The sequence below is a fragment of the Mustelus asterias genome, unplaced genomic scaffold (assembly GCF_964213995.1).
Source record: "Mustelus asterias unplaced genomic scaffold, sMusAst1.hap1.1 HAP1_SCAFFOLD_194, whole genome shotgun sequence".
Lineage (NCBI taxonomy): Eukaryota > Metazoa > Chordata > Chondrichthyes > Carcharhiniformes > Triakidae > Mustelus > Mustelus asterias.
Genome location: NW_027590187.1, coordinates 575,193 through 601,058, shown reverse-complemented (window position 1 = coordinate 601,058; position 25,866 = coordinate 575,193). Strand labels below are relative to the sequence as shown.

General features: G+C 44.5%; 1 long non-coding RNA gene and 1 other non-coding gene across 2 annotated transcripts in view; one reads left to right on the top strand and one right to left on the bottom strand.

The window, feature by feature from the left end:
• LOC144485434 (uncharacterized) overlaps positions 1 to 25,866 on the top strand; it is a 664,084-nt gene that overhangs the window by 65,046 nt on the left and 573,172 nt on the right. The window lies entirely within an intron of this gene.
• trnas-gcu (transfer RNA serine (anticodon GCU)) lies at positions 2,559 to 2,647 on the bottom strand. The gene has a single exon. It is a non-coding gene; the product is annotated as a tRNA-Ser (tRNA).

The window sequence follows — 25,866 nt, the reverse complement described above, 5'->3', positions numbered from 1 at the left end:
TTCAATGTATTCTGATGAAGTGTATTTCTTATGTCCTGTGTATCATTACACAAGAATCTTTCTCTGAAATAAGACCTTGTTTTGTCCTTGTGCTGCTCTTTTTCTTTCTTCTCAAGTCATGATTTTTCTCATCGAAGTGACAGCACAGAAGCCATTCGGCCCATATTGTCGATGCCAGCACAGTTCCCGGTCTTTATAGAAAGAGCCCACAGTAAATTACAATTCAATATCATGGGCTGCCCTGGAGAAGCCAATTAAACATTTCCAATCTCGCTCATTGCGCAGAGTTTGAACCTTCGCGAGGAAACGATGGTTTTGAGTTCAACGCCTTAACCACTCGGCCAGCGCAGCTGCTTATCTCTCAAAATGATGTAATCACCTCAGCAATGTTCATGTTAACTTCATCAACCACCAGGATTGTGCAGTGAACAGTGTGTGAGCTGACATGTGTTCCTCTATTTTTATTTGGTGTCCTTCTGTTTGACTGAGAATTCATTTATTCAATTATTCTTCTATTTCAACGTTGTTTTCAGGATAAAGAAATTGAAACCGAATTCTCCGCCCGAAATAAATAAAATTAGAAGGGGAAGCGTATTTCTCGGCAATTGCCGCGTTCGAATTTTATTTTGTCCACAAAATATAGTCATAACTACATTGCCAATGCGATGACCGGGAATGGAACCCGGGACAACTGGTTGGAAGGCAGCTCTGCTCACCACTATACCACCATCGCTCGCTATGCTTGAGTGACTGTTATTTACATTTGTTATAATTACGGAACTGCCTTAGTTCCGATTTCCTCAGACACCAGGTGGTCCTGACGCACATTCTGTGAACTGAAATTGTTCACTCTTGTTTTCTGGACAGTTTAAGCCTACTTTGTAACATTGTACCTGCCTGGGAACTCATTGAATAGTTATGAGGCCTGTTCTTTCAGTTAAAAAAGTCTCCAATCAAAGCACATTTAGATTCCAAGTAGAACGCCTGAACCACCCTGCAATCGGAGCTGTTTATTGGCCAGTCGATGCAACGACCTCAGTAACGTTCATGTTGACTTCATCGGGATTATTGAGATCACAGTCAGGGAGGTCAACTGTGTTCGGTTCCCGTTACTTTATATCGTTGTCTCTGACTGAGAACTCATTCATTAACACAGAGACTTCTTCCTCTGTTTCAATATTTTTTTCTGCAGAGGGAATTTGAAGCGGAATTTTCCGTCCAAATAAATAATCCTTTTTGTTTCATTTCCGGCAAATGCTGCGTTTGAACTGTTCTTGACCACATGATTTGAAACGCAAGAGGCCGTGGATAAGGACCTAAATAAATGACCAGTGCTATGGCCGGGAACCGAATCCGGGCTAACTGCTTCGAAGACAGCCATGCTCATCACGACATCACCAGCGCTTGCTCTGCTCAAGTGATTGTTATTTTCATTAGTTATAATTACGGAATTACTTTCGCTGCTCACGAAGGTGTGTCCATAACACAATTTGTAAACTAATCTTGGCTGTCGCGTTTTTCTGCACAGTTTAACCCCCCTTTTCACTGTTGTTTCTGACTGAGAACTCATTGAATAGCATTGAGGCCTATTCTTTCATTGCAACAAGGTTTACACAGGAAGCAAATCGAAGAAATATTTCCATTACTAACTCATGAATAATGAGAATCTTGAGTGAATTTCATTTGAGGTGTCCTGTTCTGTTCTGTTCTGACCTGCGATATCTAATTAAATAAGTCACCAATGTGATGGCCAGGAACCTTGATCGAATGCTCACACAGTCACCACCATCGCCCACTTGACTCTTGGAGCTGCTGCTGCCCACAGAGGTGGCCAAGCAAGAGGCACAGATGTTGACAAACTGCACCCGCTCCAAGTAGATTAACAAAATTACTGAACAAAAAAAGAACTATGACAGTCTCTCTGAAAGCATTGCACCAACACCTCTTAAAGAATCAATTTGCTGTAACTAATTCAATATGAACCTATTCAATGTCAGCCCTATTCCTTGCCAGTCCTCAAACAGGCATTGACTGGTTAGAAGTTTTAATCTTATCCGAGAACAGTTGGAGAAATTCCCAAAGAAGTGAAACTGTCGCCCTGAACTTCATAGAATCCCTACAGTCCAGAAGGAGGCCATTCGGCTCATTCGGCTGATCGAGCCGGCGCCATCAGCAATCCCATGCAGGCCCGTAACCCCACATATTTAACATGCTAATGCTCGTGACAGTAAGGGGCAATTGAACATGACCATTCCACCTAACCCGGCACTAATTTTCATGGCGGAACGTCCGATTCTGGAAAGATAAAATCCGCAACTGGTGCCTCAAATCAAACTGGAGCCTGTTTTGGAGCTTCTGAAACCACATGTTCTCCTGGTGGCAAATTCCTGCCCAAAGCTGGTGTCCTGATTTGAATCGATTGCCAGCTCGAGTTTTTCATTTGGATGAGGAATATGGAATGGTGCTGGATTATTCACCCCAAATACCCGCAGAACTCGGTCGAAACTTCACGTTTGTTCGCAAACCTCAATATCAACCATCAGTTCACCCTCAATCAGTGGGTCAATACGAAGACGGGATTGGAACCCACGCGTGCAGAGCACAATGGATTAGCAGTCCATCGCCTTAACCACTCGGCCACCTCGTCATGCGTCTCCACTCCCCCAAACCAGCTCTTGTGCTCTTAACACCCGCAACAAGAGGACATTTCTCCCGCAGGACAATGTTGTGTTCCTGCTCTCTCATGAATCTCGGTTCGTTGGAACTCTTCCATTCGATGTAAATCCATAGAAAGTAAAGAGGGAGACAGTTAATTTATCAGGTCCCTCCAGGTCAGAAGGTTGCGTGTTTAATTCACGTCAGGCTCCTGGAGGATTTCTGCAGTTGGTCTTTGGATTCTGCATCCGGGGAAAGTTGATTGTTTGCAAATGTTCGCGAAATGATACATTTCAAAATTATGATGAAATGATATTTTAGGGATACCTCCGGTTTCCACGAGCAGGTCATATTTTTGCTGTTTGTAAATTTAAAGCAACGTCCACGGTCCGAGATGATTCAGCGGACATCTCAGGGGAGAGCTGACTTCTGGTGATTTAACCGGAGGATTCACATCTCAGGCGGGGAGCAAGACTGAGAAGGCGGGGCCTGTATCAATAATCTCAACCGATACGGGAAATGATCGGGAGCTGTTGGCTGAATCTGCTGCACAGCCAACTGAACTAAACCTGGGACAAATGCGCTGTGCCACCCACGGTAACACAAATCAACATGACGAAGCAAATTTGCTGCCGAGAAAATCCAGATTTGCTCTTGGACGGCAGCCGAATATGCCTTTTTGATGCGAGTGAAAACACGATAGCAAAGAGTTGTTTCGATCCATCTATCTCTGGGTTACGGGCCGCTTCCGCTGCGACACTCTGCTCCGAAACATAATCGCGTCCTGCCTATGACTGTTGCGCGGCAGTCCGACAACTATTGTTTTAAAACAACAACCTCCGTGGTGGGAAGCACACCCTGGCTGGACAATAACACATGACATCACCTCGAGTGTAACAGATAGAGAAAGACACACAGAAAAGCAGTAAGAGACTATCAGGATACACACACAATAGTTCGAGAGTCACCTCAAATATCTTGACTATTTATTGACGTGATCCAGGTACTTTCATCATCTTGCAGTAAAAAAACATTTAGTTTGCAATAAATCCAATTCTCCAAGTTCTACAAACATAGCGTTCCATTGTTTTCTCAGGGAATTTCGAACAGAGTCAAATCGCCTTAGAATCACACCATCCCGACAGTGGTGAAGGAGACCATTCTGCCCATCGAGTCTGTCCCGACTCTCCGACAGAGAATCGCACACAGGACCTATTCCCGCAGAGCCACGCATCCACCCCGCTAATCTACCGATACAAACACCTTGGTGACCAAGGGGCAATCCAGCATGGCCAAATCCACCCAACCTGCTCATCTTTGGACTGTGGGAGGAAACCGGAGCACCTGGTTTCCTGAGATAACTTGCCTGGATGAATGCAGTTTGAACAGCACTGCAAAAACTTGGCACCATCCAGGACAAAACATCCCACTTCATTCGCTTCCCATGCATAAAGCTTCACTCCTCCACTCCCGACACAAAATGGCAGCAGTTTGCGCCATCTACAAGATGCACTGCAGCAACACAGCAAGGCTCCTTTGCCGGTACCTTCCAAACCCACGACCACGACAGCCTAGAAGGACAAGCGCAGCAGACACATCAGAATAACACCACCAGGTTGCAGGGCACTGATATTTATTTATTGATTGTAGTTATTTATAAGTTGTTGTTGTTGCACGTGTGTGTTGTTTAATCTTCGTGATCTTCAAAAGAAGCGAAATATCTAATTGAAAAAGATGCTACTGTTTCTAACGCAACCAGCGAACGTCGTGTCAAACTTTAAGAAAGCCCCCGGGGTTTGCGATTTATTTTTGAGTCAGTGGTTTCCCTGGGAGCCAATAAACAGAAGCAGCATGGAGAGATGGCAGAGCAGGAAATGTCGGTGCCGAAGCTGAATCACATCAACGGAGCAGCAACCTGCTTTCTACTAATCGGACCCCAAGTCCGATTCTGGTGGGACTGAAACCCACAACCTTTGAATGGCTGACTTGCCATTATTTAACGCGCTACCCAAAGCGCCACAGAGCCACATGCTGGAAGTTTGCTTTACTTGTCCATATATGGATTTTTGACAATGTGGAAAGTTCAACAATCTCGTAGTTAAAAAGTCAAGGACTGTGAAGAGGGACTTTATTGATTGCAAGTCATGTTGCTACATCTTATGTCTGTTAAAACAGCTGTGGGAATACAGACCATTTTGTCCTTTGTACATGAAATCTGTCCATCACAGAATGATCCTCCCTCTTTCTCTTCCTTATTCTCGTGGACAGCTCGGAGTGTAATCTCACAGGCTTGATAGTCGGGGGCACATTCTACTCTATCTGTCACAGCGCTGATCAGAATCTGTTCCCTGTTCCAGTTAAACACCTGCACAGAACACAACGCAAAGCTGGAAGCTGGAAACCAGAATCAAAAACCGAAAATGCTGGATATGCTCAGCAGGTGATGGATGAATGGAGATTCCTGTAAAAGAGACCTTGGGGTACAGGTTCATAGCTCCTTGAAAGTGGAGTCACAGGTGGACAGAGTGGTGAAGAAGGCATTCGGCATGCTTGGTTTCATTGGTCAGAACATTGAATTCAGGAGTTGGGACGTCTTGTTGAAGTTGTATAAGACATTGGTAAGGCCACACTTGGAATACTGTATACAGTTCTGGTCACCCTATTATACAAAGGATATTATTAAACTAGAAAGTGTGCAAAAAAGATTTACTAGGATGCTATCAGGACTTGATGGTTTGAGTTATAAGGAGAGGCAGGATAGACTGCCACTTTTGTCTCTGGACTGTCAAAGGCTGAGGGGTGATCTTATAGAGGTCTATAAAATAATGAGGGGCATAGATCAGCTAGATAGTCAATATATTTTCCCAAAGGTAGGGGAATCTAAAACTAGAGGGCATCGCTGTAAGGTGAGAGGGGGAGATACAAAAGGGTCCAGAGGGGCAATTTCCTTCACACAGAGGGTGGTGAGTGTCTGGAACAAGCTGCCAGATGCAGTAGTAGAGGCGGGTACAAATTTGTCTTTTAAAAAGCATTTAGAGAGTTACATGGGTAAGATGGGGATAGCGGGATATGGGCCAAATGCGGACAATTGGGAGTAGCTTTGGCGTTTTGAAAAAAAGGCGGCATGGACAAGTTGTCCGAGGGCCTGTTTTCATGCTGTAAACCGCTATGACTATATGACAAGCCGCTGAAGCACAGCACAGTTGCACAGTTTAAAGTTTCCTTTCATCCACAATAGATATTCCATTCTAGTATTTTGAACAATTCAAATTGAAAATGTGCATTGTTATTCTCGTCGCCACAGCCTGAAAACAACTCCAGGCATTGATCTCTCCCTTGGATTTTAAATTTGTAAATCCATTCTCTATCTTTTAAAGCTACTATTGAAACTGTATCCATCACCCGCTCATTTCCTTGTGAATGAGCAGGAGAATTGAAGATATATTTGGATAATTTTCCTTTGACTACATTTGTACAGAAGCATCAAGGTCAAGGAGGGAACCACACACAGCACTTCATGAAATTCACCCACTCAAAGGTGACAGTGTTTAATCAAGGGGTGGTTCTATTTGTTCATTTATTATTAATGGAGAATATAAAAGTTGGAACAGTGTGCAATCTGGGCATTGTAACTGAGCAAAGTGAAACACAATGCGGACTGGGCAGGATAAGCCTAGCATGGGCAATGGACAGAGTGGAGGTGCGACGTTGGCTGGCTTGTGAGACGGCGCAGGGAGATGTTGCAAGGTGAAGGTACATCGGAAAATGGGAGTGTAAAATGTTGAATGATGAATGTGCAAGTAGAATGTGCAATGTAGACTGCAGGTTGGATATTCAATGGGTTCTGTGATGGGTGAATAGACTGTGGAATCTTGGCATGGTAAAGGTGCAATGGGGATTAGGACGGCTAAAGGTGTATCCTTTATTTTATATCACCTCTCCTCGATCTTCGGACCAAAATGCATCACTTCACACTTCCTTACATTAATTAAATTGTATCTGTCACGTGTCTGCCCATTCCACCAGACTGTCTATATCTTCTTGCAGATTATCAATATCCTCCTCACTAAAAACCATAATATTTTCAAATTTTGCACCACTGACAAATTTTGAGATCGAAACCTAAGCACCCAGATATAGGTCAGTAATATATATCAAGAAAAGCAAATTTTTCTCTATATAATATCCCCAATCAGAAATAGGTAAAACCTTCTGAAAAATATGCTTTAATAGGTTTGCACTAATAATTAAACTGTTGCTGAATGAAATTCTAACTAAGCTAATGATTCAAATGCCATTTGGTTCCAAATAAAATGCCAACCGGCACTAATACATTCAATTATAAGCATAGCCTTGCTCATTTATCAGGATTTCAATGACGAATACAGAGGGAAGCAGCGTACTGGTAGATTTCAAAATGAAATGGCCAAAAGATTTAGTATTTCTAAATTCCGCAGTCCTCGGTTCAATTTGACGTGAACAATTCTTGTCTGTTGTGTCCCTCTCTGATGTCTGAACTTCAGCCTACCAGAGTGTGCTGACATCCACTGGCCGCAATACACAACTGCAGTAGAGCGGAAAAATGCATCTTAACTGTCGCTGTTGCAGAGACAGATCAAACAGGAGTTAATGATTGGATATCGGCATTACATTCCATAGAGAAATCAATATTAATGTACTTTTAAATGCAGTCAGTATAACTTCGAATTTGCTATTACCTGGAGCAGTTGAGTCGACTAGCACAGATGTACGAAAGGAAAATCTCGGTAATGAGACGATGGAGAATGAATTTCAGAGATAAGCAGATGATGTTACGTTGAAGATTTTTAGTAGAGGATAGTGTGGAATCATGTACTAATTAGAACAAAACGCCCTGTTTCAATTATGTACCTTTCAGATACAATGTGTACAGATTTGAAAAGTCTCTCAGAGAGATTCATAATGAACATCACACACATATGTCGCACCAGAGACAGAGCGATACAGAATGAGTCCAACACTCATACATCTCGAATCTTAGAATGGATACAGCAAAGAGAGGGAGACCATTCGGCCCTTTGTCTCTATGCTGGTCTGTACAAGAACAACTCAGCTCATCCCTTTCCCGTCCTTGTCTCATAACCATGGAAATCCTTTCACTTCAGGTGCTGATTCCATTCCCCCTTGACAGCCCTGATTTGATGCTGCCTCTGCCACCCTCTCAGGCAGTGCATCCCAGGTCCTAAACACTCTGCACATTAAAAGCCATCCTTCTCTCCTCAGGAAATGGGAGCAATATTTCTTCATCTACTCTTCTTAGACTGCACCCACAAGCCCACCACCTCTACCAGGGTAGAGGCAGAGAGATTCTTTCCACTTTGAAAGGAAACAAGAACTTGAGGACACAGCCTCAAAATAAGGGGGAGTCAGTTTAGGACAGACTTGAGGAGGAACTTCTCCTCTCGGAGGGTAGTGAATCTCTGGAATTCTCTGCCCAATGAAGCAGTGGAGGCTACCTCGTTAAATATGTTTAAGTCACAGGTAGATAGATTTCTGATCAATAAGGGAATTAACGGTTTTGGGGAGCGAGCGGGTAAGTGGAACTAAACCACTATCAGATCAGACATGATCTTATTGAATGGCGGGGCAGGCTCGAGGGGCTAGATGGCCTACTCCTGCGCCAATTTCTTATGTTCTTATGCTCTTACCATCGCGAAGGACAGCCGCAATAGATACATGGGAACACCAGCACTGCAAGCTCCCCCTCAAGCCACTCACCATCCTGACTTGGAAATACATCGCGGCTCTTTCGCTGTCAGAGTGGCAAAATCCTGAAAGACTGTATGGCGAACGTCACTGTGGCTGTACCGACACCTCATGGACTGCAGCCGTTCAAGAAAGCAGCAAACCATCACCTTCCGAATGTCAGTTGGGGATTGGCAATGAATGCTGGCCTCTTCAATGACGCCCACCTCTCGAAATGAATAAAACAAATAAACACTCGCAACTACAACCGGAGACAGATAGATACAGAACAAATCTCACTCACGTGCATGTTTGGATACAATCTGAATCCCCCAATCACATTCACTAACAGAGGGTAAAATGCAGTCGAAATTGGGCGATCGTTATCCAGTTGCAGTTTAACCAGAGTTTTATACAAGAATAGAGAACATCTTAACACAACGTGCAACATTTTAACCCAATATGGAACATTATGAGACCAGTTAATCATCGTTCTGCCGAACAGAAAACATCTTCACGGAGAATATTTTCACACAACACGGAACACGTTTACAGAGCAGGGCATGTATTAACAGAACATTTTTTTAAAGTACACAAGATGGATCATATTTATACAACCGGAAAGATATTGACAGCATCAGGGAACCATTTTACACAACAGCAGAAAGCACCTCTCAACAACAGAGAGCAGAGTTACACAGCAGGAAATATATTTACAAATATGTCCTTGCAACCGAAAATTCCTTTAAAAATAGAGATCGATTTTCCAATTCCGTGCTTTGCCGGTTTCCCATCACCTTTGCCTGTCGTTACGTGTCCAGGCAATCTCTCTTACTGCTATTGTGTGTTTTTCTCGGTTTTATTTTCGGTTTGATGCAGTGGCTGAGCGTCCTGACACTGGAACGTGTATTAAATGATACAGGAGCGAAACTCTGCCTGACGATATTGATAGGCAGCAGCAAAGGCCCTTGCCGGAGCAGAGTTGCGCAGCGGAAGCGTGCTGGGCCCATAACCCAGAGGTCGATGGATCGAAACCATCCTCTGCTACTCCTATTATCACTGAAAATGAAACGACTTGTGGCTTATACGTGGAGTCGGCAGACAGGTATTTACATCGGCTTCTCTTTTCTCCAAAAAACCTCAATCTGCAGTGAATCAATTTTATATGCAAGAAAGCATACGAACGGGGAACATCTTAACACAACATGCAACAATTTACTGACAGAAACATCTTCACGGAGAATCTTCTCAAACAACATGGAACACATTTGCAGAGCAGGGGCCATATTAACAGAATAGAAAAAAAAACATTTACACAGCCGGAAACACAACAGCGGAGCATCTTACACAACAGCAGAAATCATCTCTCAACAACAATTGAGACAGTTACATGGGTAAGATGGGTCTGGAGGGTATGGGGCAAACACGGGCGATTGGGAATCGCTCGGTGGTAAAAAACTGGGCTGTCTTGTCTGGAGACAATACACATCTTTTTAGCCTGTCTTGATGCTCTCTCCACTCCCATTGTTTTGTTTCTTAAAGACTGGATTAGTTGTAAGTATTCGCATTCCAACCATTATTCATGTAAATTGAGTCTGTGTCTTTATAAGTTCTGTTTGTGAACAGAATTCCCACTCACCTGAAGAAGGGGCTCAGAGCCTCGAAAGCTTGTGTGGCTTTTGCTACCAAATAAACCTGTTGGACTTTAACCTGGTGTTGTTAAACTTCTTACTGAAAAAACTGGGCGGCATGGACAGGTTGGGCCGATGGGGCTGTTTCCATGTTGTTAACCTCTATATCATAGAGCACAGCAGGATAAACAGTGAAACACTTTGCACAACAACAGTGAACATCTTTGAACAGCAGAGAGCACAGTTACACAGCGGGAAATATATTTATACACATATTTACAAGAGAAAACTCCATTCAAACATCAGTGATCAATTCCGTGACTGTCGTTACACGTGAACAAACAACCTCTTTGGCTGCTTTTGTGTGTGTCTTTCTCTGACCCTTTATTCTTGGTGTAATGCAGTGGAATTGTGTAGCCAGACTGAGCCTCCTGACACTGGTGATGGTGTTATACAAAAGTGTGGAAGTGAATATCTGACTGATTGCATTGATAGGCAGCGGGGGTGGGGGGTAGGCTGAGGGGATGGAGGGAGGGGGGATGGGGAGAAAGAGAGGGGAGAGGGGAGTGGAAGGGGGAGGGGGGTTAGGGAGGGGGAGGGGGAGATGGGAGGGGGAGGGGGAGCGGGAGGGGAAAGGGGGGAGGGAGCAGGGGAGAGGAGGGGGCGGGGAAGGGGGGAGGGCGAGGGGGGAGGAGGGGAAGGCAGGTGGAGGGGGAGGGGAGGGAGGGGGAACGGGGGAGGAGGGGAGGGGAGGAGGGAGAAGGGGACAGGGGTCGTGGGGGAGGGGGGAGGGGGCGGAGACTGGGGAGCGGAGGCGGGCGGGTGGGGGGCGGGTGGAAGCGAAGCTGGACTTTCTGTAGCAGACTGGCGCAGCTGAAGAGTGCTTGGCCCATAGCTCAGAGGCCGATGGATCGAATCCATCCTCTGTTACTTCCTCTTAACAATAATAACAAAACCACTTGACTACAATTCTGCAGCATTTACGTGGAATATGCAGGCAGGTATCTGCATTGGCTCCTCTTTTCTGTTATAAACCTCAACCCAGTTTGAAATGCACACAAGGTGTAGATACTGTGAACATGCACCAGGATATATTAGACAGAGGTAATGGTGCACAGGGCACAATTTCAGAATTTGTGGACAATGTGAAATTTGGAAACATCGTGAACTGTGAGGAGCCTGGTGTAAAACTTCAAAAAGGACATCGGCAAGTTGACGGAATGCGTGGACAAGTTACAGATGAAATTCAAAGCTGAGAATTGTGAAGTGATTCATTCTGGTAGGAAGATTATAGAGAGTCAATGAAAAGTAAAAGGAAAACAGTTCCAAAGTATCGAATCCATTTCATTAGTAACGTTTCTCAGTCCTACAACTCTAAATGAGGTGCAACAGTACAACTCTAAAATAACACCAAATTACTGCGGATGCTGTCATCTGAAACCAAAAGAGAAAATGTTGGAAAATCTCTGCCGGTCTGGCAGCATCTGTAAGGAGTGAAATGAGCTCGTGTTTCGAGTCCAGATGACCCTTTGACAAAGGGTTATCTGGATTGGTTTACTGCCAATTGGTAACTTCCTTAAAGTCAATAATAATCCATTCAAAATATCCGCATATGTATTTTACAATCGTAATTCCTCATTTGAATGAAATTACTGCATCTCACATTACTTCGTGTTAGCTCATAAACGTATTTAAAAGTCATTTAACTGAATGCTGCGAGTTGTATCCATGCCTTAATGTCTCCTGGTTTAAATATCTTACCACTCCATCAGGGGTTCCACTTACAGGTATTAAATGTCATGAGAAGTCTGGACAGAATGGATAGAGACAAACTGTTCCCACTTGTGGAATGATGAAGAATGAGAGAGAACAGATTGAACATGATGCGCAAAGGAAGGAATGGGAAGACGAGGAAAACAATTTTCACACAGTGAGTGTTTAAAGTTTGGAATACACTGCTGGAAAGTGCGGTGGATACAGATTCAATTGAAACGTTCCAAAGGAATTAGATTGTTATCTGCCGCGTTACAGGGAGAAGGCGGAGATGTTCATTTTCTGTCACAACTCCTCACATAATTTCTCATTCATCATTCATCACTGAATCGAGTGTGAACTGTTCTCTTGTCGTTTCTGAACAAGTAGAATTGCAGCACTGATTAAATGACAAGACAGTTGGTGGCCTAAGTCACTGGAGAGTTTAAAAATTACAAATATGTGTCTGAAAGGAGATGAGGATGGCACAGTGAGGAATTTGACATAAAAACAGAAAATGCAAGAAACCTCATGCAGGTCTCGCAGCATCTATCGGGGGAGAAACAGAGTTAATGCTTTCGGTGTCTGTGACTCTTCTTCAGAGTTGAGGAGAGTTTGAAATGTGACGGATTTCAAATGTTCTGGAGAATTCGGAGCACAATCTGGATTATTCATTCAAGCAATTACAAAGGCAAATGGCATGTTTGGTTTTTTGCACGTGAATTGGAGGAGATGAAGAAAAGTGTCTTGGTACAATTGTTCAGGAGTTTATGGGGACCACATCTGCAATGCTGTGTGCAGCTGTGGTATCCACATTTGAGAAAAGATAAGCTTGCATTAGAGGCGGTACAGAGAAGGTTCACGAGATTACCCCCCGGAATGAGGTGGTTGTTCCATGTTGAGAGGCCGAGTGAATTATTCTGAGAGACCTTAGAGCTCAGAACAATGTGTAGATTCTGAGTGAATGATTCCATTGCTGTCCTCTGGGCAGACGAATGGCAGATGAAGTAAAAGTAAAGAAAAGTAAAGTTAAAGTAAAGTTTATTAGTCACATGTAAGGCTCACATTAACACTGCAATGAAGTTATTGTGAAATTCCCCAATTTGCCACAGTCGGGCACCTGGGCGAGTCAATCACCTAACTAGATGATGTTCAATGCACAGAAGTGTGAGTTGATTCATTTTGAGAGTGTGGAGAAATAAATGGAGAAACACTTAAGGAAATGCAGGAAAAAAGGGATCTCGGTTTCTCAGTAGAAAAGTCATTAAAGGTGGTTGGGCATGTTGAGAAAGCAGGTAATAAAGCAAATGACACCCTATGTTTTATTGGAAGATTGAATACATGAATAAGAAGATCATGTTGAGATTTTAAATACACTAGATAGGCCTCACCTGGAGCACTGAGTCCAGTGCTGGGCACCACACTTGAAGAAGTTTGGAGGGAGTGCAAAGGATATTCACATGAATGATTCTGTTGACAAAGATTTGTAGCAATGAAGATCGATTGAGAAGTTGGGTATTTTTCCTCACGGAAAGAAGTCTGTGAGGACCTGTAGAGGGAAACGTAATATTGAGGAAGCAGGTGTGCTGCAGAAGGATTTGGAAAGGCTGGGAGAGTGGGCAGAGAAATGGCAGAAGGAAAACAATGTGGGAAAGTGTGAGGTTACGCACTTTGGAAGGAGGAATGGAGGCACAGATTACTTTTTAAATTGTGAAATGCTTAGGAACTCAGAAGCACAAAGGGACTTGGGAGTCCTTGTTCAGGATTCTCTTAAGGTAAACGTGCAGGTTCAGTTGGCAGTTAGGAAGGGAAATGCAATGTCGAGAGGGGTGGAATACAAGAGCACGGATGTACTTCTGAGGCTGGCAAAGGTTCTGGTCAGACACCGTGTGGAGTATTGTGAGCAGTTTGGGCACCGTATCTAAGGAAGGATGTGCTGGCCTTGGAAAAGGTCCAGAGGAGGTTCACAAGAATGATCCATGGAACGAAGAGCTTGTTGTATGAAGAACGGTTGAGGACTCTGGGTCTGTATTCGTTGGAGTTTACAAGGATGAGGGGGGATCTTATTGAAACTTAAAGGATACTGGGGGGCCTGGAGAGAGTGGACACAGAGAGGATGTTTCCACTTGTAGGAAAAACTACAACCAGAGCACAACCTCAGACGAAAGGAACGTTCCTTTAAAACAGAGATGAGGAGAAATTTCTTCAGCCAGAAAGTGGCGAATCTATGGAAATCTTTGCTGCAAAAGGCTGTGGAGGTCAGGTCGTTGAGTGTATCTAAGACAGAGATAGATAGATTCTTGAGTAATAAGGGGATCAGGGGTTATGGGGAAAAGACAGCAGAATGGGAAAGAGAAAAATGGCGGAACAGATTCGATGGGCTGAGTGGCCTAATTCTGCTCCTATGTCTTATGGTCTTATGGAAGAGAAATAAGAGTGGCTTTCGCACTGCTGCTGCAGAATGACAGGGACCTGGACTCAATTCAGGCCTTGGGTGACTGTACGTATTTTACACATTTTCTCTATGTCCACGTAGCTTTCCTCTGTGTGCTCTGGTTTCCCCCCACACTCCATTGATAGGGTAAGTGGATTTACCATGCTAAATTTACCCTTATGTCTCCCAGAATGTTTAGATTAGGAGGATTAACAGGATAAATATGTGAGGTTGCATGGATAGATCAGAGAATCAGCGCAGACTCAATGGGCCGAATGGCCACCTTTTGCAATGTAGGGATTCAATGATAGAGTTTTTTATGTTCCAGTCAAGCGTTCATCAAGAACCAGGGGGAAAATTTCAAAATAAGTGTCAAAATTGCACAGTTTCAGTTCCTAATGTATACATCTTTGGAAACTAAAGGAACATTTAACATGGCCAATCCACCTAAGCTGCACATCTTTGAATCGTGGGAGTCAACCAGAGCACCCAGAGGAAACCCATGGGGGAGAATGCGCAAAATTTGCACAGTCAGCAAAGGCCAGGAGCAAACCCGGGTCTCTGGGGCTGTGAGGCAGGAGAGTGGGATTAGGTAGCGTGCAATTTCAATAAGGCAGTGTAGACTTGATGGACCAAATGGGCTGTTACGGCATTGTAAAGATTCTGTGGTTTGGAATCTAAAACATGATCCTATTGAATGGAGCAGCAGGCTTGAGGGGCCAAGTGGTCCACTTCTGATCCGATTTATTGTGCTGCTGTGTCCAGAAAGCTGCTAATTTATTTCTCATCATTAAATCAGAATTTACTCCAGATACCGTTAATGCATCAACCCTGTGCTCAGTGACAAACACTGACTCGTGGTTAAGCAATGTCTCAATTTTAATATTCTTATCCGTGTTTCCAAAACCCTCCATGTCCTCAGCTCTTCCTCCCTTTCATCACCTCCAGCATAACAATCCTCTGAGATATCTGAGCTCCACTGATTCTGCCCTCATGGTAAGAAGTCTCACAACATCAGGTTAAAGTCCAACATGTTTATTTGGTCGCCAAAGCCACGCGCTTTCGGAGCGCTGCTCCTTCATCACGTTACCTGACTTACCTGATGGGGGAACAGCGCTCTGAAAGCGAGTGGCTTTTGCGACCAAATAAAACTGTTGGACTTTAACCTGGTGTTGTTAGACTTCTTACTTGGTTCACTCCACCAGTGATATTCGTACTTTCAGCTCTCTGGGTTTCAGCTCTGGAATACCCTCTCTAAAAGCCCCTGGCTTTCAGCTTGCTTTCCTCTCGTTCATTTCTGTCGCCTTTTCCCTTCATTTCTTTCCTCCTTCCTTTCCCGCGGGTTTCAGCTTTTGCATCCTCTGACTTTCCGCAATCCTTTTGCCGCTTAAACTGCCATCAACAAATTATAATTGTACAACTATAATTGTGTGAGCGGTTCCACTTTAAGGATTCTTTCCGCCTCCAGCTCTTTGATTTCTCATTGGTTTCAGCTCCGGATCGAATTGAATGACGCAATGACGCTGGGCTGGGAGTGACGCTCACGAGTTTGTTTATTTGGTTTGACCGAAAAATATCAACGATAACCCACGACCATCGGACCGGCAGTCGCGCACGAGCGGCACAGTCCGATTGGACACTGCGTTACGATTGGCTAGACAAGATGTCAATCACATTGTGGGGCTGTTGGTGTTAGCAACGCGGTCTGCGATTGGTTACAATTGGGAGCATCATTTTCAATGGTCTCGCACTTCTGACTATGGAACCCATTGATTGGATAACGCAGCTGTCACTCAGTGGGCGCAGAGCGGCCATTGGATAATCGCGATGCGTCAATTTCCGATTGGTTTTCCCAGCTGTCAGTCGGAGGCCGTTGGCGGGGATTTACCCCGGGCCCATCAGACACCGCGCGGAGCGGCAGCAAATGTCCCGCCAGTGGCTTCAGTCCCCGGGTCCGGATCCATCCACAGCGGGGCACCGGATGGGTGAAGGGTTTTGGTAGCGGGAATCTCATCCTGCCCGGCTGTAAATGGGGTGGCACAGTGGTTAGCACTGCTGCCTCACAGCGTGGGGAGCGTGGGTTTCCTCCGGGTGCTCCGGTTTCCTCCCACAGTCCAGAGATGTGCGGGTTAGGTGGATTGGCCGTGCTAAACTGCTCCTTCGTTTCATGGGGACCAGCTCGGGTCAGTGCTGGGGGTAGAACCTGGGTGGGACTGTAGTTGGTGCAGACTCGATGGGCAGAATGGCCTTCTCCTGCACTGTCGGATTCTATAAATCCGCAGCTTATTGTTTCCAATGGCAGCTTCCTGTGTAAACATGTCACGCTGCAGTTCCCCCGTCTCAGCAATAGCGGCACTGCCCTAAAAAGAGGGCAATAGCGGCACTGCAAACTCCCTGGAGTCAGACCAATCAGCACAGAAATTGGGATCTTCCCGTGCTTTGTGTGTTGGGCTCAGTGTCACAGCAGGTTAGAGCAGCTCACTTTGCAGAGGCCGTGGTTAGATACTGGGATCTTCCTGTGCTCTGTTTTGGGACGGGGCTTGGTGACTTTGAGTGAATCTCCCTTCTTGTTTGGTTCTAATTACAGCCTCTCTCTCTCTCTTACAGTCAGTCTGGGTGTTCCTGACTGAGCAGAATGGCCTGATCTCACCACACATATTGAGAGGGAGGAGCTGCCGCTCGAGATGAAGATGATTGAGAACTCCAGCTTTCTCTCCACTCGTTTACTGAGTGGGCCTTCATCCATCATTAGTTTTCCCAGGATGTCAGGTACATGAACATCTTCACCTGCTGTGCACATTGACCTGACAGTGGGAAGGTATTGGAGCATAATGGGGCAGTCAACCATGTCAAAGGTGTGGGTAGGTTGAGAAGGATGAGGAGATGAGGAGGGATTGTTCAGCTGGGTAAGACTGCACTCGGCCGGTTCCATTCTTATCTTTCTGGTCATATGCAGAGTATCACCTGCAATGGTTTCTCTTCCCATCCTGTTCTGTTACCACCGAAATCACCCAAGGATATATCCTTGGCTCCTTCCTATTTTTCATCTACACCTTACCCCTCAGTGATATTATCTGAAAGCACAGTGTTAGTTTTCACATGTCTGCTGATAACACCCAGCTGTACCTCACCATCACCTCTCACAACCAATCCCCTGTTATTAAGTTATTACACTCCTTCTCCGACCTCGAGTACTGGCTAAGCAGAGAATTCCCCCAATTAAATATTTGGAAGACCAATGTTTCCACTACAAATTCTGTTCTCAGTCACTGAGTCCATCTCCCACTGTCAATGTCCGAATTTGAAACAAACCCTCATAATCTTGGCACCTCATCAGACTCGGAAATAAGATTCCAACCACATATCTGTTCCTTCACCAAGATCACCTATTTCCAGCTGTATAACATCACACAGTGTTTGTAATACCTCAACTCACCCGTCCCTGAAACCCTCATCCATGCTTTTGTTACCTTTAGACGTGACAATTCAAACACACTCTGGCCCAGCAGAATTCCTTGCTTAGAGGACATTAGTAAACCAGATAGGGTTCAATGACAAGCGACAATTAGATTTTTGATTGCAGATTCATAGTGAATTCAAATTTCATCATCTGCCATAATATCCACATAATACTACATCTGCCATGTAGATGCCCACACACTCAGCCTGTCCAAATCACGCTGGAGGATCTCTGCATGCCCCTCAAAGCTCACCCTCCCACACAATTGTATCATCTACATATTTGGAGATAATACATTTAGCTCCCGTGTCCAAATCATTAATATATAATATGAACAGTTGGGGTCCTCGCGCAGATCCCTGCGGTACCCCACTAATCACTGCCTTCCAATTGGAAAAATACCCATTTATGCCATCTCTTTGCTTCCTGTCTGTTCACCAGCTTTCTATACATCACAAGGCACTACCTGCAATCCCATGTACTTTAATTTTATATAGTAGAGAGGTGGCACAGTGGTGAGCACTGCTGTCTCACAGCGCCAGGGACGCGGCTTCGACTCCTGGCTTGGGTCACTGTCACTGTGAAGTCTGCACGTACATCTATGTACGTCTGCATCTATGTGGGTTTCCTCTGGGTGCTCCAGTTTCCTCCCACAATCTGAAAGATGTGCTAGTTAGGTATATTGGTCATGCTAAATTCTCCCTGAACAGGTAGCAGAGTCTGGCGAGTGGGGGATTTTCACAATAACTTCATTGCAGTGTTAATGTAAACCTGCTTCTGACACTAAAAAACAAATTAACCTTTAAAACTTAAAAACGTCATGTGAGACCTTGTCCAAAGCCTTCTGAAAGTCTAAATAAACCGCATCCACAGGTTCTTCCTGGTCAACTCTCCTAGTTACATCCTCAAAGAATTCCAGTAGTATTGTCAAGCATGATTTCCCTCCCTTAAATCCATGCTGATTATAACCCTGCTTTCCAAATGCTTGATGATGGACTCGAGCAACTGCCCGCTGACCGGCGTTCAGCTCACTGTTCATTGGTTCCCTCTTTCTTTTCTGCCTCTGTTCTTGAAGTCCAACAGGTTTATTTGGTAGCAAATAACATTTGCTTTCGGAGCGCTGCTCCTTCGTCAGATGGAGTGGAAATCTGCTCTCAAACAGGGCAAACTGTGGCCTGTTTGAGAGCAGATTTCCACTGCATCTGACGAAGGAGCAGCGCTCTGAAAGCTAATGGCATTTGCTACCAAATAAACCTGTTGGACTTTAACCTGGTGTTGTTAAAGCTGTTACTGTGTTTACCCCAGTCCAACACCGGCATCTCCACATCATCTGTTCTTGAATACAGGGTTTAGATTAGTTACCTCTCTATCCTCTGAAGGTGCTGACTCTGGCTGGGTTCAGTTCCACACTCACTGGTTCCTCCCTCTCCCCTGAAGATGCTGACTCTGGCTGCGTTCAGTTCTGCACTCACTGGTTTCTCTCTCTCCACTGAAGGTGCTCACTCTGGCTGGATTCAGTTCTACACTCACTGGTTCCTCTCTACTGAAGGTGCTGACTCTGGCTGTGTTCAGTTCTGCACTCACTGGTTTCTCTCTCTCTCTTGAAGGTGCTGACTCTGGCTGGGTTCAGTTCTGCACTCACTGGTTCCTCTCTCTATCTCTCTCTCTACTGAAGGTGCTGATTCTGGCAGGGTTCAGTTCCACACTCACTGGTTTCTCTCTCTCTATTGAAGGTGCTGACTCTGGCTGCGTTCAGTTCAAACTCACTGGTTTCTCTCTCTCTATTGAAGGTGCTGACTCTGGCTGGGTTCAGTTCTAACTCACTGGTTCCTCTCTCTATCTCTCTCTCTGTTGAAGGTGCTGACTCTGGCAGGGTTCAGTTCTACACTCACTGGTTTCTCTCTCTCGATTGAAGGTGCTGACTCTGGCTGCGTTCAGTTCTAACTCACTGGTTTCTCTCTCTCTATTGAAGGTGCTGACTCTGGCTGGGTTCAGTTCTACACTCACTGGTTTCTCTCTCTCGATTGAAGGTGCTGACTCTGGCTGCGTTCAGTTCTAACTCACTGGTTTCCCTCTCTCTATTGAAGGTGCTGACTCTGGCTGGGTTCAGTTCTACACTCACTGGTTCCTCTCTCTATCTCTCTCTCTACTGAAGGTGCTGATTCTGGCAGGGTTCAGTTCCACACTCACTGGTTTCTCTCTCTCTATTGAAGGTGCTGACTCTGGCTGCGTTCAGTTCTAACTCACTGGTTTCTCTCTCTCTATTGAAGATGCTGACTCTGGCTGGGTTCAGTTCTTCACTCACTGGTTCCTCTCTCTATCTCTCTCTCTACTGAAGGTGCTGATTCTGGCAGGGTTCAGTTCCACACTCACTGGTTTCTCTCTCTCTATTGAAGGTGCTGACTCTGGCTGGGTTCAGTTCTAACTCACTGGTTCCTCTCTCTATCTCTCTCTCTGTTGAAGGTGCTGACTCTGGCAGGGTTCAGTTCTACACTCACTGGTTTCTCTCTCTCTATTGAAGGTGCTGACTCTGCTGCGTTCAGTTCTAACTCACTGGTTTCTCTCTCTCTATTGAAGGTGCTGACTCTGGCTGGGTTCAGTTCTACACTCACTGGTTCCTCTCTCTATCTCTCTCTCTACTGAAGGTGCTGATTCTGGCAGGGTTCAGTTCCACACTCACTGGTTTCTCTCTCTCTATTGAAGGTGCTGACTCTGGCTGCGTTCAGTTCTAACTCACTGGTTTCTCTCTCTCTATTGAAGGTGCTGACTCTGGCTGGGTTCAGTTCTACACTCACTGGTTTCTCTCTCTCTACTGAAGGTGCTGACTCTGGCTGGGTTCAGTTCTACACTCACTGGTCCCTCTCTCCCTCTCTACTGAAGGTGCTGACTCTGGCTGGGTTCTGTTCGGAAGCTGGAAATCTGAAATGAAAGCAGAAAAGCAAGCTCAGCAAATTGTGCAGCATCTGTTCAGAGAGAGAAACAGAGTTAGTGTTTCATGTCTGTGACCTTTCATCAGAACTTGAAAACATAGAAACTGGGAAGTGGAGTCGGCCATTCAGCCCTTCGAGTCTATTGCATCATTCAATGTGATCATGGCTGATCCTCTATCTCAATTCCATGTTCTCATTTTTCCCAATACCCCTTGATGCCAGTAAAATCTAAAAAAAACCTCTCTCTCCTTCTTGAATATATGCAGTGACTTGGTCTCCACAGCTTCTGAGGTAGAGAATTCCACAGGTTCACCACCCTATGGGTGAAGAAATCTCTCCTCCTCGCCTTCCTAAATGGTGAACCCCGTATCCTAAGACTGTGTCCTCTTGTTCTACATTCCCCAACCAAGGAAAACATCCTTCCTGCAGCGAATCTGTCCAGCCCTGTTAGAATTTTATGTTTTAATCAGATCTCCTCTCATCCTGTCCTTTCTGTTTTTCACACCAAAATGTAGAAATTCACGTTTAGCCGCGTTGTACTGCATCTGCCATGTGTTTGGTCACTCACTCAAGTTGTCCAAATCACCTTGAAGCCTCCATGCATTCTCCTTCACCTCACAATTCCGCCAGTTTTGTGTTGTCAGCAAATGTGGAAATGTTACGTTTGGTTCCCTCATCAGGTCGTACATGTTTGAATACGCGCTGAAAAATGGGATTAGAATAGATAGATGCTGATGGCCAGTACATACACGAGGGGCTGAATGGCCTCTATCTGTGCTGTAAAATTCTATGACTATGACCTCTTAAAGAAGTCATTCATTGGCTGTCCTTTGGGAACTCCTGACATAATGATTTGTTTGATAGAAATGAAGATCTCTTGTCTTTTCTCTGGTGTCTTACACTTTGCTCCTTGCTTCCTGACTGGAATCTCCAAACTGGGGAAATTGTGGATGTGGTGACATCACCCTGTTGGGGATGAAGCTATTGTCACAGAGTCCTGTGTTGTCAATGTACCGACCCGTTAACATAGTTCCCCAGTTTCACTGGATGTTGACAGAATATTTACCATTGATTTGGTGTTCTACCTGCCAGCTGTTCATACGGAATACAGATGTTGTGAATGAGCATTGTCCACCTCCACTTACAGCAATGATAGTGACAACCTGCATCGTTTCCGGATAGGGCTGGAGTCATAGTCATACAGTCACATAGATTTACAGCTGGAAACAGGCTGTTCAGCCCAACTCATCAATGCCGCCCAGGCAAAATTGTAACCACCTCTGCTGCTATCTCTGACAGCTCGTTCCAGATTCCACCCTCTGTGTTTCTCCCCTCTCACTTTAAACCTATGCTCTCCACTTTTAGACTCTCCTATCTTTGGGAAAAGATATTGACTATCTTGCTGATCTATGGCCCTCATTATTTTATAGATCTCTATAACATCACCCCACGCCTCCTACACTCCAGGGAAAAAGTCCCAGTCTATTCAGCCTCTCCTGATAACTCAAACAATCAAGTCCCGGTAGCATCCTAGTAAATCATTTCTGCACTCTTTCAAATTTAATAATGGTCTTTCTATAATAGGGTGACCAGAACTGCATACGGTATTCCTAGTGTGGCCTTCCCAATGTCTTGTGCAACTTCAACATGATGTGCGAAATCCTATGTGAGGATAAATGGGCCAATACATTGCATTGCCATTCCTATAGTTGTTAATGAAGTGAAAAAGCCGGTGTTTCATGAAATGCCCCAGGTGGAAATCTGCTCGAATGTGGCAACACAGCAAAATCCTCAATTATTGTTGTTTCTGCTCAACCAGCCCCAGAAGCTTGGAAGATGGAAATCTCCGATTGGTCTGAAGTTGGAGGTGAAGAGGAGCCAAGTTTCAACAACTTGCTGACAAACATCAAAAGGCAGCTGCTTTGGAGCAAGGCGATCCTCGAACAGGCCACTCAGAGTAGCCAAGACCCTGGAACATCATCGCTGCTGGAGAACAGAGAAGATGTGAGGCAAGGCAGGATGCTCGAGTGGTCAAAGATGGGACTGAATCATTGGTGGAGATTCCTACTCCAGTTCTGACTCCTTCTGGCATTGTTGGACGGCTTGAAGTGGAGGAAATTAGTCAGGATGGAAGTGGTGATGAGATTCACAGTTATTCCCTCAGCTGAGAGACCATTTTTAAGGCAATCTGTGCAGCAACTCCACTCTGGGGTGGGTGTCAGATCAGCTCACCAGACGGAAGGAGGACTGGAGCACAGATGAGGCTATTCAGCCCCAATACTTTCTTAAACGCTCTGCTGTGTAGTTCAAAAACTGAAAGTCCAGGATTCAAGCCATGTTACGCAGGCGACTGGGAAAAGCATCATTGGATTAATCAGATCAGTGGCCCATACTGGAAAGACTCAAAGCCCAGCAGAGAGATGTCAACATGAATTTTCACTTTTAATGTCTCTTCTTTACTCTAAACAATTTGTTGTGTTTGTATAATTATCTTAAATATTACACATTAAAACAAATACTCGGAATATTTAGCATTGCCAGAGAAGTGTAACCAGGAACAGTGCCCTGTTCATTCAGTTTGGGGAACACTTCCTGACAGAGGAAGATTGGGACATGACAGCTTCTCCCTGTCAGCTCCTTCCACTTCCCTCCACAATCCTGAACACCTCTATCAAATCTCCTCTCAACCTTCTCTTCAACAAAGACCCAAATTCTCCAATCTCCCGATGCAACTGAACTTCTTCATCCCTGGACCCTCGCCCAGAGATTTATTGCAACCTTTTTTATGCCTTCCCCTCTTTTCGAAACAGTGCTGTCCTGCAGATAATGCAATACTCCAACTGAGGCCAAACCAGGGTTTTATACAGCTTTCCCATAACTTGCTTGGTCTTGTAAACTCTGCCCCTATGTCTAAAGCTCACAATCCCAAATACTTTAATAACCACACTCTCAACCTGTCACCCAAACAGCAATTATTAGTGTCACATTTAATCACAGGTCCCTTGTTCCTGCATGCCTTTACAATTGTATCATTTTTTTCATATTGTCTCTCCCTTTACTTCCCACTGAAATAAATCATTTCACACTTCTCTGCTTTAAATTGGTCTTGTCTCACTAATCCACAAGCTGTCGAAGTAACTTTGAGCTTCAACACTACCCCCTCACAGTTCACAATGCTGTCACGTATTGTGTAATTACCACAGTTTGAATATGTGCTCTGCGCAGCATTGCCGATGTCTCTAATATGTATCAGGAAGAGCAGGATTCCTAACACCAACCCGCCGGGAATCCCACTTTAACCGACCTCCATTCCAAATAAAAACATTTCCCACTGCTGTGTTTCCTGTCACTCTGTCAGATTCCTATTCATGTTGCTGCTGTCCCTTTTATTCTATCAGCTCCAAATGTTACCACAAGTTTGCTGTGTGCCCCTTTATTTATAAAATGCTTTTTGGCAGTCCATGTTCACATTTACCACATTCCCCTCATCAACCTTTTCTGTTACCCTCATTAAAATCTTAAGCAAGTAAAATATGATTCCCCTTTAATCATTATGTACGTGTTTTCCTTAATGTACATCAGCACAAGTGAGTGTTAATTTACTCTCCAGTGTTTGGAGAATATTTCACGTTGCTGAGGTTAAACTGATTGGACTTCAGTTGGCTTATCCTCACAGCCTTTTCTGAAGAAGTGTATTTATCATTTGCAATTCTCCAGTCCTCTGGCACTACTCATATAACTAGCTCGGATAGAAAACTTTTAACCATTGCCTCTGCAATTTCCACCCTTTTTTTCCCCTCAGTATCCATGCTTGTGTCTTGTCCAGTCACAAGAACACAGGAAATAAGGGCAGACATTTACTATATGGCTCATCAATAATGTTAAACCATTCAAAACAATTTTGATTTCTGTATCTTTATTGCCATACAGTGCAAAGCACATAGGCACAGTATTAAAACAAGAACAGCAACATCATCAGACAATACATAGATAGAAATCACACTATATTTCTGACAAGTTTTCTAAAAAGTCACTACATTTTCAGCATTCCTAACAAAATCATTTAAAATATCAGCAATTCTATTGGGGAGAAAACAAACTGTGACTATTATGATGTGAATCAAATTTCTGTCGTTGATACTGACGATCACCAAAAATATGGTAACTCCGAATAAAGAACTTTTCAAGCTTGGGTAATAAGGTCATGTATCAATTTATAAATTTGAACTAAACCATAAATCAACCTCTTGAAAGGTTGCAATCCAATAATTCTTAATCCCTCACTAAGTATTCCCCTCATGCCTTCCATTTTCCTGGTTACACAGCTTTGCACTCTTTATATCAGCTGTATATCTTTTTGAAAGTGTGGGTTCCAAACTGTGGATGCAGACTCCAGGTGTGGGCATACCAGCTGCTTATGGAGTTTCAGATCTTGGGATTGAACTCCACTTTACACCTCACTCCCTTGATTCCCTGAGAAACCAAAATTTGTCTATCTCAGCCTTAATTGTCATAGATTGTCATAACCTGCAGTGTAGATGGAGGCCATTTGATCCATTGAATCTGCACTGACTCTCTGACAGAGCATCCCACCCAGAACCTATCCCGGTAACCCCACATATTCTGCTAACCCCCCTAACCAATATATTTGGGACACTAACAGGCAATTTAGCCTGGTCAATCCATCTTAACTTTGGAGAATGGGATGAATTGCAAACATGGGGAGGATGTGCAAACATCATACAGGCAATCACCCAAGGTGGAATTGAACCCGGTTCCCTGGTGCTTTGAGGCAGCAATGCTAACCACTGTGCCACCACTAGTGTATTCAACAATGGAGCATGTCAAAGGATCACAACCCAATGAGTGCTGAAATTTATTCTCATGTCAGTGCGAAATGATCTGATCCTTACACTGAGCCAGCTTCCGCAATCTCCCAATGTCCACAAAATCAAACCCCTTCAGAATCTTGTATGTTTTAATGTTTTGCCTCTCATGCTTGTGAATCACAGAGAATACAGACCCAGTTTACGAAGGGTCACATATGAAACCCTTTCACCCCCGTGGACCAATTTACTGACCCTTTGTTAGTGATTGAAGCATAATGAGAAAACCCTTTCCCGCAGCGAGTAGTTCAGCTCTGGGATGCATTGTCTGACAATGTGGTGATGCAGCTTCAAGTGAGGCATTCAGAAAGGAATTGGATTGTTAAAGTTACACCAGCAGAGTGGCACTGGTTAGCACTGCTGCTTCACAGCGCCAGAGACCCATGCTCAATTC